Source organism: Mytilus galloprovincialis, chromosome 1, assembly GCF_965363235.1.
Source record: "Mytilus galloprovincialis chromosome 1, xbMytGall1.hap1.1, whole genome shotgun sequence".
Taxonomy (NCBI): Eukaryota; Metazoa; Mollusca; class Bivalvia; order Mytilida; family Mytilidae; genus Mytilus; species Mytilus galloprovincialis.
Genome location: NC_134838.1, coordinates 62,969,580 through 62,986,319, shown reverse-complemented (window position 1 = coordinate 62,986,319; position 16,740 = coordinate 62,969,580).

The following is a 16,740-nucleotide window of genomic DNA, read 5'->3' as shown; positions in this document are numbered from 1 at the left end:
TCAACAACAGCAGATTAAAATAAATTTTGTTCCTATCTTTATGTGATAGTCCTTTCAAATTTTCTTATACTGTGTCTGAATTTTGCAGATTAGTGCAAAGTTTATTTAACTCTTGGAGTTATTACTGTACCTAAATCTTGGTCTTTATATCAATCATGTGATCATTTATGATACAGATTCCTCTAAATGTGTGTAACAATCAATCTTAAGAGTCTTCATATTTTAGGTCTTCAATGATAATCTCAACTTACATTACCTACATGTAAACATGTATGTAACTGGTGGGTTCTTCTTCTTTATCAATTTTTTTCTTCTCAAAGCAAAATATCCCTTTAAAGATATCTTACCAATGTGATCTTGTTTCTCTTCTTTATTTTCTGGGATTCCCGCTGCTTCTTAGCTTTCTCTATTTCTTTCTTTTGTCTTTCAAATATTACTTGAAACAAATCTCTCAGTGTCAAGACAACAGCTTCAGACTAAAAAAATATAATGAAAAATATTTTTCATTCATTCATTGTATTGTAATTTGTATTTGATGATTGCTTGTAAAATTGTTTTCATCAAATATGTAACTGAATTAAATTAATGTTTGCCTTTATCTGTCTGCTTTTTTACAATTTTTTTTTAAAGATTTAATCTAGATAAAAATAAGGATGTGGCATTATTGCCAGTGAAACAACTATCCACCAAGTTCAAATGAAGTAGAGGCAACCATATGGCCTTCAACAATAAAAATAAACAGCTGCGCCATGAGCGCATGATACGCCCTCCGCGTTTTCAAAGAATAAACTTCAATAACTTTTCAATGTCATGTCAGATAATTATGAAAAACTAAAAGGAGGCTATCTTAATAGAGATATACCAGTCACCAAAGTTTCATGAAAACTGCTCAAAGCACTTTTAAAGATATTGTCCGAAAACTGGAAAATCACCCCTTTTTATGAATAAAATCCCATAACTCGGAAATATAAAATCTAAAATTAAATCTATAAAAATCGAAAGGAAGCTTACGTCAATAATTATAAACAATTCACCAAAGTTTCATGAGAACTGGTGAAAGTATTTTTGAGTTATTGTCCGAAAACTGGAAAATTCCCCTTTTTTAATGAATAAAACCCGGAAACGTAAAATCTAAAATTTATAACAATCGAAAGGGAGCTCATGTCAATAGATATTATATTTTACATACTGCTTTTCCTGTTAAAATATATGTTTTTTCTCCTCTGTACTGAAGATAAAACCAGAGGCCAAGAAATCACTCATATCTCTTGGTATAAAAGATACTTTGTGTACTGGATGTGAATGCTCTACTTCCTGTAAAATACTATAGTTTGCTTAACAGTGAAACCATCAATTATCCAAAATAGCAATGCTAAAACTCATGAAAGCAGTAAATCATATGTTAAATAAATATTTTTCATTAAAATGATTCAGAAATTTCAGAAATAGCTAAAATGTATAAAATTTGAAATGCTATTTTGTTTACTAATAATAACCTAAAAACTCAATAACGTATCAAAAAAGATCAGCTGAACAAAAGCCATTTTATGTTGGTTGAGTCCAATATTGTCTAAACAATGTGCATCCCCACAGCTTCCAATATGTCATAAACAATAAATGAATACAGAAAGGCTACAATGAAGAATAAGTACATTCATACCAACAGATTAAAGTCGTTCAGACTATTTTGGCTTTCAACAAATAATACACCCTTGATAAATAAAAGCTTATAATTTTGTGATTCTAAACACCTATTACTTTTCAATGTTTTCTCAAAGAAGTGAAATCTTTCTTTTAATGTTACAAGTTTTACTTTGTCTTTGTTTACCATAACCTTCATATGTACACCTTTGATTAGTTCATGTCTAAAGATGTGTGACCTTTAATTTTGTCATGTCTTTTAATTAATTGAAACTAAAAAAACAAACATTTTTTACTTATGATTCTCAATTTATTTCAACATACTTTGTACATATCTGCTAATCAAATCTAGATAATTGCATGCCAAAAATCTAAAATTTAAAACTTTCCTATACTCATAAATAATTTTTAATCTCTCTTTTACTCACCTCATGTCTAACATCTACAAGTTTGATTCCTTCCTCTGATACATTGACAATGATTTTCTGTTTGTGAACACTTAAAGCTTTAATTTCTGTTTTTAACTTCTGGATTTTGTCCTGACACATTTTGTCTCCTCTTGTCTCAGGGACCTCCTCAGTTCCGATCATTTTAGCGTTAAAGCTGATTCCTTCTCCTTGAAATCTGAGAGGATCATTTTTGTCTGTTAAAAAAGAATCGTACAAATTGGTCAATATTTCTACACTATTCATAGATTTGGTCAAAAATGGTTACTATCATTTCACAAATTCAATAATTACTGTAAATTCTGAAATTATTGCATGCATTATTATTGTGATTTTGTCATTTAAGACTAAAATGTGATTTTAATTTGTGTGAAATGGAGAAAACCCCCGTTTAATTCATAATTTAGGAATTTCAAAATTCAAGTTCAAATTATTGCGATTATAAACCTGTTGCATTTTTTGCAATAATAAAAACTTCAAAATAATTTCTAAATAGATAAAACTGTTTTCTTTTTCCATTTTTTTTTTTTTTTTTTTTTTTTTTTTTTTTTGTCTATGGATAAAATACATAATTAAGAAAACCTCTGTGGTCTAAAAGTATATATACTGATCTAGTTTGCCCACAATATTCGACTGGTGAAATATCCTTTAAACCACTGACAAATTTATATCAAGAAAAAAGATTTTTCCTGAACTGCATACATGTATAGTTCCAAAATTACAGTATGTTATAATAATGTTCATATAATTAGTTATGGAATTAAAAAAAATCAAGAAAAATTATCATATTCTACACCTTTAAGTAAACTTAAACCTCCAAAATAAACATTATAAATGTGCAATTTTAAGTTCCCACATCTTTGTTATCCAAGGGTTAGCATTCTTTCACCTCCTCTCTAGTTTTTGATCTGCTAGTGGAGAGGATTGGGCTGAATTGTAACCCTTGGCTCGTGAAAATGGGGACTCAATGTTGAAAAATTTGGTAGAATGATTAATATCATCTTCTTTTTGGCGGTAAAATTCACATATCACAAGGCGATTTTGTATAATTAATATTCAAATATTTCAAGGTTACAAATAAACAAAACTTGTACCTATTTTTCTATTCACTCTGAAAACAAGGGCGGCTTTCTGTGGTATTGTTACAGTGGTGGCAGCTGTTGTTGTGGTTGGGTCTGTAACTGTTACCATGGTTACAGTAATGGTTTCTACGGCAGGAGTGGGTTCTTCTGTTGTCGACATGATGTAAGATGAAGGCTTAAAATATGAACTCTCCTTAGTTTACTTTGTTCAGATCAGAATCTTTCTAATGTGCCTAAAAGACAAAAAGGTACCATTTATAAAACAACTACATGTATAACTTTAGAATTAACAAGTATCAGTATCATAATTATCATGCTTTCATACTGATAGTATCATAACTTTAAACCTGGTACCAGAAGTCAGATTATCAAAACTGGCATTTTTTTTTATCAAAATTGTTTCCTGTATGTATAATTTTTATAATTGGAACTATATAAAAGAAGAAATTATAACTACATGTGCATGTATCATGAACAAATATTAATTTCATAAATTTCACAAATTCTCAATTTTTAATTTTTATGCTCATTTTACGGCTATTTCTGATGATAAAGTTCAACATATCTTTGTCTCTATATAGCTAATTGATGTTTAGCTTGACAAAACCATACAGTTTTACCGTAATCTATTATTACTTATGAAATATAGAAAATTAAGGAATTATAATAGTCACAATTGACTGTTGGTAACACAGCTAGGTAAAGCTCTCCTAGTATATACATGTATAGGGTAAGATATAAGGGCAAAGTTACTTTGTTTTTTCTATCTATATATAGATATATGCAATTGTTTTTCATATGATCTTTTTCATCTTTTAAACATTCTTTTGTCCTCCAGGTGCTGTTAAATTGAAGAAGGGTCTCTAAGTTCAAACAACTCTTTGCATTTCCAAAAATTTCAAAAACAAAAATGATCTTTTACTACTGACGTCTTCTAGTATACCATTAAATATGAAAACATATTTTAACATACTATTAATTTGACACATGTTTATTATTTAATCAGGTCAATAATAACACAATAAATAATTAATCCAATTTACACAGAACATAACATTTATAGCCACAGGGGTATCAAAATAGTTGTTTCCGTACATTCCCATCAGAAATAATGTATTACAATACATATATTTTTGCACATTTCTACTTTTACAAGTAATTTTTAACATCAGACATATAAATGATTTAAAGAATTAAAACATTTTCATAATGTACAATTTAAAATTTGGGATTATAATCATGATAATGTGATTTTTTTTATTGCAAAACTCCAAATATTTGGCATCTTCCGTCAGTGAAGGAATGAACCTTTAACACTGAAAACTATTGAAAGCGTCATGGATATATATATAGTGTATAACTCAGAATTAAGTATGACGTCCATTTTCACTGAAATAGTATATATATTTATTTAGGGGCCAGATGAAGGACGCTTCCGGGTACTGGAGTTTCTCGCTGCATTGAAGACCTATTGGTGACCTTCAGCTATTTTCTACTCTATGGTCGGGTTGTTGTCTCTTTGACACATTCCCCATTTCCATTCTCAATTTTATATAAGTATATATTAACAAGTCTAATTTGAAAACAATGTTCAAACCTATGATTGTGTTGGATAAAAAATGCAATTTCTATATGTGTGCATGCAAAACAAATTTCTTGGTAAAGATGTATATATTTATATACTTTTACCATATATTAAACTTCAAGAACAATTGTTATAAAGTCTTTCATACTTGTTTTGCAGGGAAGATGTGAAACAAACTAGATATAGTTATGGGAGTATTACAATTACTGTTCAACATCCCGCAGGCTAAATGCTGTTTTATTTCCTGATAAGACAGAAATCAATAAAAACTAAAATTGACATCATATCCAACTATTTAACAGATTCATAAAATTGAAACATTTAAAGTACATTTTATGTATTTTAATATCCATGTATGACGTGTAGCTGAAGGACCGTTATGCAATTCATTTATCCTAAAAAAAAACAATTTCATAACCATGATAACAAAATTTATAAAACATATGACATAATCATTTGTTGGTATGTTAATTTATTCAAACATAATAACGCAAATGTTTTAGCCTTGTAGCATAATATGACAAAATTTATTTTACATTCCATAAGCATTAAAGTTTTTTTTAAGGAGAAAAAGTAAAATAACAAAAACACTAGTTTCTTTTAAAGAGAAAAAAGTAAAATAACAAAAACACTGAACTCAAAGAAAATTCGAAACAGAAAGTCCCTTATATTAAATCGCAAAATCAAAAGCTTCAACACAAAACACTTCAAACTTAAATGGAAAACAACTGTCATATTCCTGACTTGGAGAAATGCTTTGAAAGCCAACTTTGATCTCTAAATACATGTAGAAGTATCAAAATTATTGCAATAATACTTTGAATTATTTAAAAAAAATGATTTGTTTTATAAGCAACTTGATATTTTGAAATAGTTGGGTTCCAATAAAAGGATATAATCTTATACACATTCTTATTTAGGGGCTAGCTGAGGCCCACCTCTGGGTACAAGATTTTTTGCTGCATTGATGACCCATTGATGGTTTTCGGCGGTTATCTGCTCTTTTGTCAGCCCGACCAGTGTTGTCTCTTTGACATATTCCCCATTTCCAATCTGAATTATATAAAATGATATGGCATTATAATTTTAGAACAGTTGACTAGGAGTTAAAACAGAGCAGACATGGCCAATGACAAGTGACATACTAGGATGACAATAAATCATACTATTAAACTGTTTGGATGAGGTAAACAACAACAGGATGCAGCTCTCTACTATACATGGATACTAATTGGATTAAACCAATATGCAATACAAAAGTGCATTCATAAACAAATGACATCAGTTGGCAAACTTTCATATTCTAAAGTATTTCAGTTTATATACATGTATGCATGTATCTAATACTTCCTGTAAGAAGATAAGTACATGTATATTTGTATGTTATGTCTCTTGTTATAATAGTACATCATCCCAATATTGCCACGTCTGATTGTGTAAACATACAAGAAAGTGGCTATCGTTGATTTATATTAGCATGATTAGTGTGTGTATTTAGATTACATTATTTTTCGATGAATGTTAAATGTGTTATTATCGTTTAATTGTAGAGAATTGATTGTAAGCGACCATTGTATATGATTCCAAATAATTTATTTGACGAATAAAAGATACTTTATAAATTATATACCTCTCTTAATATATATTTATTTGATTCGAACTGTTACATTTTTTAGTGTTAAACTCGTGAAAGGCTTATAGTTTGGTACTCCAGATACGAAATGTGTCTACATTAACCCGTGGCGCTTTAATCATACTAATAGAAAAGCCCACAAAAATGCAAAGTTCAAGAATTAAGCTAACCGAAAACTCCAAAAAGTTGTGCAAAATACCAATTAGGCAATGAATGTCTGGGGTAGAAAAAGTGTTTTAAATATTTTAACATCGTTTAAAAGTATGTTTACGGAATATGAACGTATCAATGCAATGTCGTATAAAAAGACCTGGGGTTGAAGTCATTAAACTTTGCTCAGTGCTCGGAGCACAAAAATCATGCTCGAAACATGAAATCCAGTATTTTGATTGGTTAATTCTTGAGTCTGAGTACAAAAATCGTGCTCGAAAGTTTTGTGACCGCAAGGCCTGACTTCTTGACTGGTGATACACTCGGATACAAAATTTCCAGCAGCAGCGGTTGTAAAAACTCAGGGAAGATACCAGGCTACGTTTTGCTACGTCAGACGTGATTTTCGTCTACCAAGGACTCGAAAGTGGCGCTCGAATCAAAACAGTAAACTATTTTTGGATTTTTTATTGTTCTTTAAATTGGCATGAAACTGTGTGTGTTGCAACTCGTGTAATGAAAAGGTAAGTATGCTACATGAGTTTTCTTGAACTGTGATGAGATATTTTTTTTAAATTAACATATAAAAAGTATGTATGTTTTGGAAATCACGTATGTGCATAACGTCAAAATATATCTAATTATTGATAAATCTAAGTATGAGAATCTATAATGACATGACGTTGTTTCAAAATGCCATATTTGTTAAACATTTTAACCCCGCCACATAAAGACTATGGCGGAATCAAATATGTTTGTGAGTGTTGTAACAATACATGAGAACAGACTATAAAAATCAGTTGCAAAAGGCAAAAAGCTCAACATATGGATACAAATACAAATAAATCCTACAAAAACACAAAACACAAAACAGACGCGAACTGGCTATAATACATCAAAAAAACAAAAAGACAATTATTATAGATCTGAGAGAACTCTCAGTTAGTGACAGCTAGTTCAAAGCCAATATCAAATAATACAAAAGAATCATATCAAAACCAAAGTATCTTAGACTAAAATATCAATCAGGAAAGATCTCACATAATGGGTTTAGTTTAGGGAGGTAATCAACAGTCAGAAAAAGACTAAACCTTGTGCAATGTCAAACTATAAGCATCGACAGATTGTAGAACTGTGAAATAGATTTAAAATGGAAATGGGGACGGTGCAAACGTGTTATAAATAGAAAAAAAAATCAAAACCTTTTGGTTCACTTTTATCAAAGTATGCCTTTTGACATCTACGAAATGGCAGGAAAAACAATGTTGATGATGTTTCTACTGTTTATATTTACATTAATTTCAATTCATCTATTTGAAATAAAATTAATAAGCTAAAATTATTTCTATTGTCGATAAACCTAAATATGTTGATACTTTTTCAATACAATGATACAACGGAATTGAAGCATTCGGGTCGGAGCCACAAATTAAACTTGTCAGACAAAATTTTTTATTGTAAAATGATCATCATCGCCGAGTAATTTACCTTGACGAATTTCCGTATCAGTTACCGCGGAGATATTATATTTGTCGTTGTTTCATTATCACCATATCCTTGTTTATGACTATTGGCAAATAAATACGACTTATTCCGGAATTCTGACATAAGGAACATCATGATTTTGAATTGAAAAAAAAGCACACCATTCATCTACAGTGGCCTTTTTGTGTAATTCGTTATGTTTTATCTTTAAGTATTTGGTTTATTGTTTATGAACTAGTGTTGTTCATTTCACCCTTTTTTCTTTTAATCTACGATCTTGACTGTTCCATTTCAATTTTACGTATTTATACCTTGTTAATTTGTTTTGCATCTCAAGTTAAAAATTTACCAATTTTAATTTCAAATAAATTTCGAGGTGAAAATACAGTCATTTTAGCCATAGGGTCCACATGAACCTTAAGAATATACTTTCATCACTTATCCATTTCGAAACACAAAACGCATGTAAAGGTATCCACGGAAACTACGAGCGGAAACTATGAATAGTCCTTGCGCACGCAAAAATCATGATACGCATACCATGTGTTTTATTCTTCATGTAGCAGTACATGTTGTTTGTCTTCAGCTGTACTTTCTTTTTGTCTACGTGTTGTTTTTTAAGTGGAGTTTCTGATTAAAGGGGCCAACATGTAGGATATTTTTTAATGTAAAGAAAGTTTCTTCACAAAAAGATTTTCATACTTGATGAAAATAAATATTTGCTTGCTTTTTCTTTTGTTCTACCCTTTTCGACGTGTTCAACAATGTTTTAAGTAAGATATAAGCCTCTAACATAAACATTATTTTAGGTTTAGTATTCTTTATTTTCATGACTCTAAAGTTGAAGATGATTCTTCTGTCATTCAAACATTGAAAATCTTTGTTAAGTCAATACGTTCTCGATTATTAACGACATTCATATGATGTAATAGAGACTTTAGTACCATACGTTTAATGACTTCGTTAAATCTACGTATCGGCTTCATTCATCAGTATAATTGTTCAACATGCATGTGATAATATATACTCGCATTGTAAGGCACCAAATGATTCCTATTCTTGTTTATGAATATTTTGTGTACATTTTACGTCATGAGTAAATGGCGTTCAAGTATACAAAATATTAACAACATGTACATGTATGTTCTAACTGGTTCTTACCAATAACATCACTGTGATTAGCAGTATATTTATAGATAGCTTAAATTGTTAAGTTGTAAATATTGCACTGTGTATCTCGAGTATTTCAATGCAGTGCACCAAGCTGCAACAATTACTAGTAGGAATTTTTATCAACCTTTTTGCTGCAGGAGGGACACACGCGTCCACACCGGCTGTGCCAGATAGACACATGCCCATGTTTTGATTTACACAAGTTTCTCATCATTGCTGTATCTCTTTTAAATAAAAGATTAAAGATTAAACAGTGTAATATTTTTCTTCAGAGGCTGCCAAATGTGACGGTCATTAGGGTGTGACGTCATATATCGAATAACGTCATTGTTGGGCATGTGATGTCATAGACGGCGAGCTGTCATTTTTTCTGGCACACGAAATCCAACCTTGAAAAAATAACCGTCAGCAAATGGGTTAGGCTTTCAGGAACACATGCACATATATTTATTATAACATTGATGTCTTTCCGTGTGTTTCATTTATCACTGTGCCTGTTATATTGAATAAATTATTGAAGCAGTATGTGAACAGTGTGTGAACTTCTATTAGGATTTTTATTATAACTTGCTTTACAGGAGGCCTACATTAGCGACGTCAGGAATCTTAATTAGAAAACCTTAAAAAGTTATATAACATTCTAAACATACCAAAGTGTCAATATCTAAAGGAAAACGACGGAACATGTCATGAAGTATCAGTCGTTGTTTAATGCATTAAATGAACATTGTCTACATGGTCTAATGATTATTTTATTTATTACCAACATTTATGCTTGTTCCCTGTGCGAACTGAAAAATTGTTGATGCGTGTTGAATGCAATAATAAATAATAAAAAAAAAAAGAATCAATGATTTCAAATTCAAATTAAGTAAGAATTGAAACCAAAGACATTTAACTTGACGCATATACACGAGCAAATGATATTGCATTTAAGTATGACGTGTTTTGTATTTTAGAAGCATGTAAATATTTGAAAGTATATATAGATTATAAGGGAATAAATGCAAAGCTTGAAAACTGGAAAATGCAATATTAAAGAAACGGTAGACAGTGACCAGGTTTTCATTTTATTTTGTATGTGTTAATTCTAAATTGGTCTGATTAAGCTTTCGAATATGAAGGTTCATTATTTTATTTTCTTGACGAGCTGTTTCCACTTCGTTAAGACAGATAGAATTGTGATAAATGAAGAATCATTTTCCGTAGTACATAAAAATAGGATCGTAGTTAGTAAGTTCACTACAGACCATGTTGTTGCCACGAAAATGCTGTGTGTCATTAGATGTTTGTCACAGGAAAAATGCTGTGAAGCTAGCTATGATACATCAACTTCTATTTGTCGTCTTGATACGTCTGAGAACTGTTGTGTTGACATGGAGATTGTTGACGGATGGGAAACATTCAAAACAGATATATATGGTAAGATCACATAAATCTTGCTGAAATTTGTAGAAGAAAATGGTTAATTTGATTGGGGAGGAAGTAATTTCTAAGCCCTTACTCATCATAGTTTGAGTGGAACGGTAGTTTTCCTTAGAACACAATAGTTAACATGGTCAACCTAATGAAAGTAAATAAAAACTGTAAACATTAGTAATCTATTTCTTCAGTTAAAATTTTTATGACAAATAAAGTTCTCTATTTAGTTTTGGTAGTGAATATTATGAAATGTTCACAGTTTTTGATCAAATCTATTAGTATTTTTGTCTGTTGTGTTGTATGTCTGTGACGAAGGATTGAACTGTTTTGGCAGCTGGTGTACAATGAAGGTCACCTTAACCAATGATGTCTATTAGGGTTGCTCTTTCAAGTATGCAAAACATCGGAACTATAAACAACTACATGTTTACAAGAAGTTATTCTAATTAAATTGTGACACAGTGGTGACTGTTGTGCTTCCATTCTGACAATTTTACCTATTATGTATGTTTTGTTCACGCATCGTTGTAAACATAATGGAGTTTGATGCGACTGTCATACAAGTGAGAGGTTTGTCGCTATAAAATCAGGTTCAATCCACCATTTTCTACATTTGAAAATGCCTGTACCAAGTCAGGAATTCACAGTTGTTGTCTATTCGTTTGATGTGTTTTATCATTTGATTAGGGACTTTCCGTTTTGAATTTTCCTCGGAGTTCAGTATTTTTGTGATTTGACTTTTTGTAAAGCAAACATGAGGTCAAATTCGAAAAAAAACTATGCATTTGTGTCTGTAAAGAATATTATGTAACGATCAATTTAGTTCTTGCTACAGTAAAAGCACGGTTATCGTTATAATAACAAGGACAGTTGGTATGATTGCAAATGAGACAACTATCCACTAAAGTTCAAATGATGTGGATGTTGTAAATAACTAGCGAGCACACAGTTGTCTAGATATGATTAAATGCACCTTGTAAGTGACTTAACTTACAGTTGAACAAACAAAATTCATGTATTTTGTATTCAGCAAAATTATTTAATTCTATTTTTTGCAGTTAACATTTTCCAACAGAAAAAAATCTTGCTTATATTCAAGAAATTTAAATAACATTAGGCCATACCATCATAAAATAAGAAGAAGATACCAAGGGGGAAATCAAATGTTTACACCAAAGAAAAACACATTAGCACGGCAAAAAAACAAAGCTACACAGAACCCGAAATAAAAACAAAGGTAAATATCAGGTGCTCTAGAAAGGTAGGTAGATTCTTATCCATACAGACACCTGTCACGTAGCCCATGGCTAGAACAAATATTGAGAAAAGCCGCAATTATGATAGCGTCTGTAAATAGTTATCAAAGGTACCAGGATTATAATTTAGTACGCCAGATGCGCGTTTCGTCTTCATAAGACTCATCAGTGACGCTCATATCAGAAAAGTTAGAAAGGCAAGCAAATACCAAATTGAAGAGCATTGATGATCCCAAATTCTAAAACGTTGTCCCAAATACGGCTAAGGTAATTTATGCCTGGGATAAGAAACCTTTTGAAGAGATGATACCCTCAAAACGCAAGCTCTGGAATATAGCCATTTTTAAACGGGACTTTTATTTTTAACTGTTCTTTTCAAAAGCAGACGAAAGCACGTTTCAAATATTTTTATCCTGCGTAAAATGTATTAAATTATTCATAAATAAAATATTTGACATTGTTTTTCTTTCCTTTTTCTTTGTTGACATATTTGTTTATTTGTATTATAGTTACTAAGACTATAACACAATGGAGACTACTGTACCCCTATTTTGACATTTAAACCTACAATGTGTAGTTGTTTTTTTACGCATATTGACTTTTATGCGACTGTCACACAAGTAAGAGGTTTGGCTAGCTATAAAACGAGGTTAATCCACCAATTTCAACATAAGGAAATGCTTTTACCAAGTCGAAAATGATAGTTGTTTTACATTTATTTGATGTTTTTGGGCCATTTATTTTGCCATTTGATATGGGACTTTCCATTTTGAATTTTTGGTTTTGGTATATTTATCATTTAACATTTTAGTAGAGAAGACTCAATATTTTTAATAATGAATAAAAATTTCAGGTCTAAGTTATTGTGTAGCATTGTTCACTAGATAAGATGTTTTAAACAACTACACAACACTAGTCTTTGAAATCTCAAAACATATTTGCTGTGATACTGTAATTTTGAGTATCGGTAACATGACTGCATACAAATGGTAATTTTGGTCTTTTCCTAGAAAGCTAAGACTTTTTTTGTTCATGCCTCAGCAATTATGCAAAATCTTCACTCAATTTCAGAAACGCCATGCACTGGTTGCGTCAGCTATGGGACGTCATCTTACAAATTCTCTGTGGATAGTAAATCCTGGGCTGACGCTAAGGTAAGTCTCTCCGTTATACTTTAGATGTATTACGGATTATCTTATATGTAGAAAAGTTTGGCCTTAGTTACCATGACACAATCACAATTACTTTATTGTTAGGTGTAACATTTAAATTCTGATAAAAATAAAGCATACATAACACATAAGCTAAATAAAATACACAAAATAAAGCAAAAGTTTATATTATTTTGAAAAATGCAATACGAGTCCTTAATCTTAAACATTGATAACTGTTGTATATTTCGACATCTTAATGTGTAGAAAGGTAACTTAAAAGTATATTTTTTCAATATCTTGTATTGTATATGTGTTACCATATAAAATTACTTTTATGGTTTGGCAAAATAATCACATAAATATTGAACACTAACATAAAACAAGTTTGATTCTCAACGGTTTTAAAGGATGACCACATACAGATTTTCCCAAGGAATCTACTTGTATATCGTATGATATCCCTTTGATATTTAATCTGTCCTTTCTTAGCCATATCAATGATTATGATTGTGTAAACAGTCAAAATATTTGTACTATCTGCGCATAGCATTTTCTACACAAGGAAAGGTCTTTACCAAGTCAGGAATATGACAGTTGCATTCAATTTGTCTGATGTTTTTGAGCTTTTGATTTTGCCATTTGTTAAGAGCCTTTTCGCTTTAAATTTCTTTGTGTTCGGTATTTTTATTATCATATTTTTGAAATAATTTAAGACTATACAAAATACTTGGTCTTATCAATTGATCATTAATACCTTACACTGCCGAAGGAACAGGTGCATGCATGACTATAATTCAACCATTTAAACAATCTACAGACACATGATCTCAATTGTATAATAACATATTAAGAAAAAGAACAACATGATTGTTTGAAAAGTCTGTATGTTATACAACTTAGTTATATGTGGTTGACTTGACACTCGTACTAATTCCACAAATTATAGAAAAGGCAAATCTAACGGAGGACATTGGACAGAAAACAGTAAATTGGGTATATGTGCACACTCTGATTGAATCTGTCTTTTGGGGTACATACTCATCGAAACGTCACGAAAACATTTTTTTATACAAAAGTCAAGACATTGTTTATAATACCGTACATCGAGGGAAGTGTTCTAAATGAATTATGATATAACATAACTCGTGTAAAACCTCATCAAAGATACCTTGCCTATGATTTTGAACCTAAGATGCGCGTTTTGTCTACAAAAGTCTCATCAGTGACGCTCGAATGAAATCACTAAAAAGGACAAATAAAGTATGAAGAACAACATTGAAGCCCACAAATCTCAGGTGGTGCTCCGGTAAGAGGGACAACGGATACCAGAGGGAAATTCATATGAAAATTAACTGACAACGCCATGGCTAAAAAAGAAGACACACAATAGTACACAAAACAAGGGTGATATTATTTCTTAAGATTGAGGAAGTGTATCGATGCTTCCATTGACCTTTTATAAAGAACCCCATCCCCCCCCCCCCCCCCCACGTTGGCTTTTCTTGACTAGTTTTATTTTTCCTCAGTTATAGAGCAATGGCTGGCCTGGGTTTGAATCCCAGTTACAGTTACATATTTAGGGGAAAGAGTAGGGTAATGCCGACACAAGACATGGCTCGCACCAGCAAGTGGAAAGGGTTTAATATAAGTTGGTTCCCAATCCACTATACATAAATATGGTTAAACTTAGTGTAAATTTTGGAACAAATCATGCCCAAAGATTACTTTGTCTTCTAAAGGAAAAAATCACGGAAAAAAAAGAGATAACATTAGTTAAAATTGGTGTGAGTTGGAAGTCTTCTTTATGTTACAATTACTATTGAGATTAGGAATGTGAATCAGTGCATTCCTTTGTCTAGTAAGGATTCATAATGTACCGGGGTTTCGTTTGAACCCAAAAAATCCAGTGTCAGTTTTGAAAGACAAATTGCAACGAACATAGGTTTTTACCAAATCATAAAAACTGTGTATACAATATGTAAGTTCTCAATCGCGACCAGTCTAGATCCATTGTTCTATTTATAACTGATAATTTGCAATTTAGAATTATCGTTAAGGCAGTTAAGACTTTTATTTTATGTCTGTTGTGTCGCTATAATGGGAAACATATAATTTTTTACAACAGATAAGCTGTGTGTGCTTGAAAGGTAAATTCCTGGAGGCTGAAACGACAGAGGAAAACAATTTTATCAAAGCTGAACTGAATATGATGAATACAGGAAGTAAGTAAACATTACAGTTGTAAACACAACTATCAATTTGGTTCACAAACTCATACTTTTGGCCCTAAAATCTAAAATCCTAAAAAGGTTTGATGAAAACATTTATTAAAAACCCATAAGGTTCAACTACACCAACTGCGTCATTAGTGACGTTTTTGTGACATCATAATGTAGGTAAATTACTTTAAAATTATTTTTTCTGCAGGATTATGCAAAACTGATGACAGTTTTTTTTTTTTTTTTTAAATTACAGTGCCGTCATTCTTCTATATTCTAAAAATGTACTAGTCCTATTATTTCTCTTTGAAATTACTAAATGTACACGGTTATGAATTGATTTTCATCTCTTTTTCCCTTGTTTTTGTAAATTAACCCCCACTTTTGGTATGATGTTAGGTGAAATATCTCCGTTTTCATTTTCACAAGGATATATGGCTACTATATGGTGTTCCTCCATAATGAAAGTATCCAATTGTCACCGTACCTACAAGTTTAAGTTTGCAAATCAAACGCTCTATATGATATATATTGTTTTGCAAACAAAATATATTGAGATGCTTCATTTAACTAAAAAATATAGGCCATCATTTCAGTTCACTCGAAAACTTTCTGAATTCTTATTAAACATGACAGATTCAATGCAAACTTCACGTTTTGCGATTAAATCAAGCAATACTATTAGTTGCTGTGCAAATTTTGACGTGTGCACAACATATATATTTAAGGAAAATAATTTTAACATAAAATTTTCGTAATGATGGTGAGATATAATGACAAGGCTGATATTTGTCTGTACAGTAGTTTCACTGAATTTTTGCGTTAGACATAAGATGTGTTTCAAACCGCGACTTTGTTAGTAAGTCTTACAGCAGAATGTCTGTCTTTTTACCTATTATATAGTTATATAATAATGTCTGTCTTTTTACCAACAATATTGTAAGGAAGTAAGGGATATAAGCCGATAATAGTCCATTCTGTAAAGTATTAGACAGGTCTGAGGCCACAGGCCGAAACCTGTCCAATATTTTTACAGAATGGACTGTTAGAGGCTTATATCTTACTTAAAACATTGTTTAACACGTCGAAAAGGGTAGAACAAAAGAAAAAGCAAGCAAAGATTTTATTTTCATCATTTCTGAAAAGTTTTTGTGAAGAAACTTTCTTTACATTAAAAAATATCCTATATGTTGGCCACTTTAAACAGAAGCTCAACTTTAAAAACGGTAGACAAAAAGAAAGTACAGCTGAAGGTAAACAACATGTACTGCTACATGAAGAATAATACACAGGGTATGCGTATCATGATTTTTGCGTGCGCAAGGACTATTCATAGTTTCTGCTCATAGTTTCCTAATTCCTATTCTTAATCCAAAAACGAAAAAAGAGATGTCGTTATAAGTGATTGTGTTGTTTCAAACTTTGGATTAAAATCAAATATGTATTCAGAATCTATTCAGATACACTATTTTAGTATGGATTACAAAGAGGATA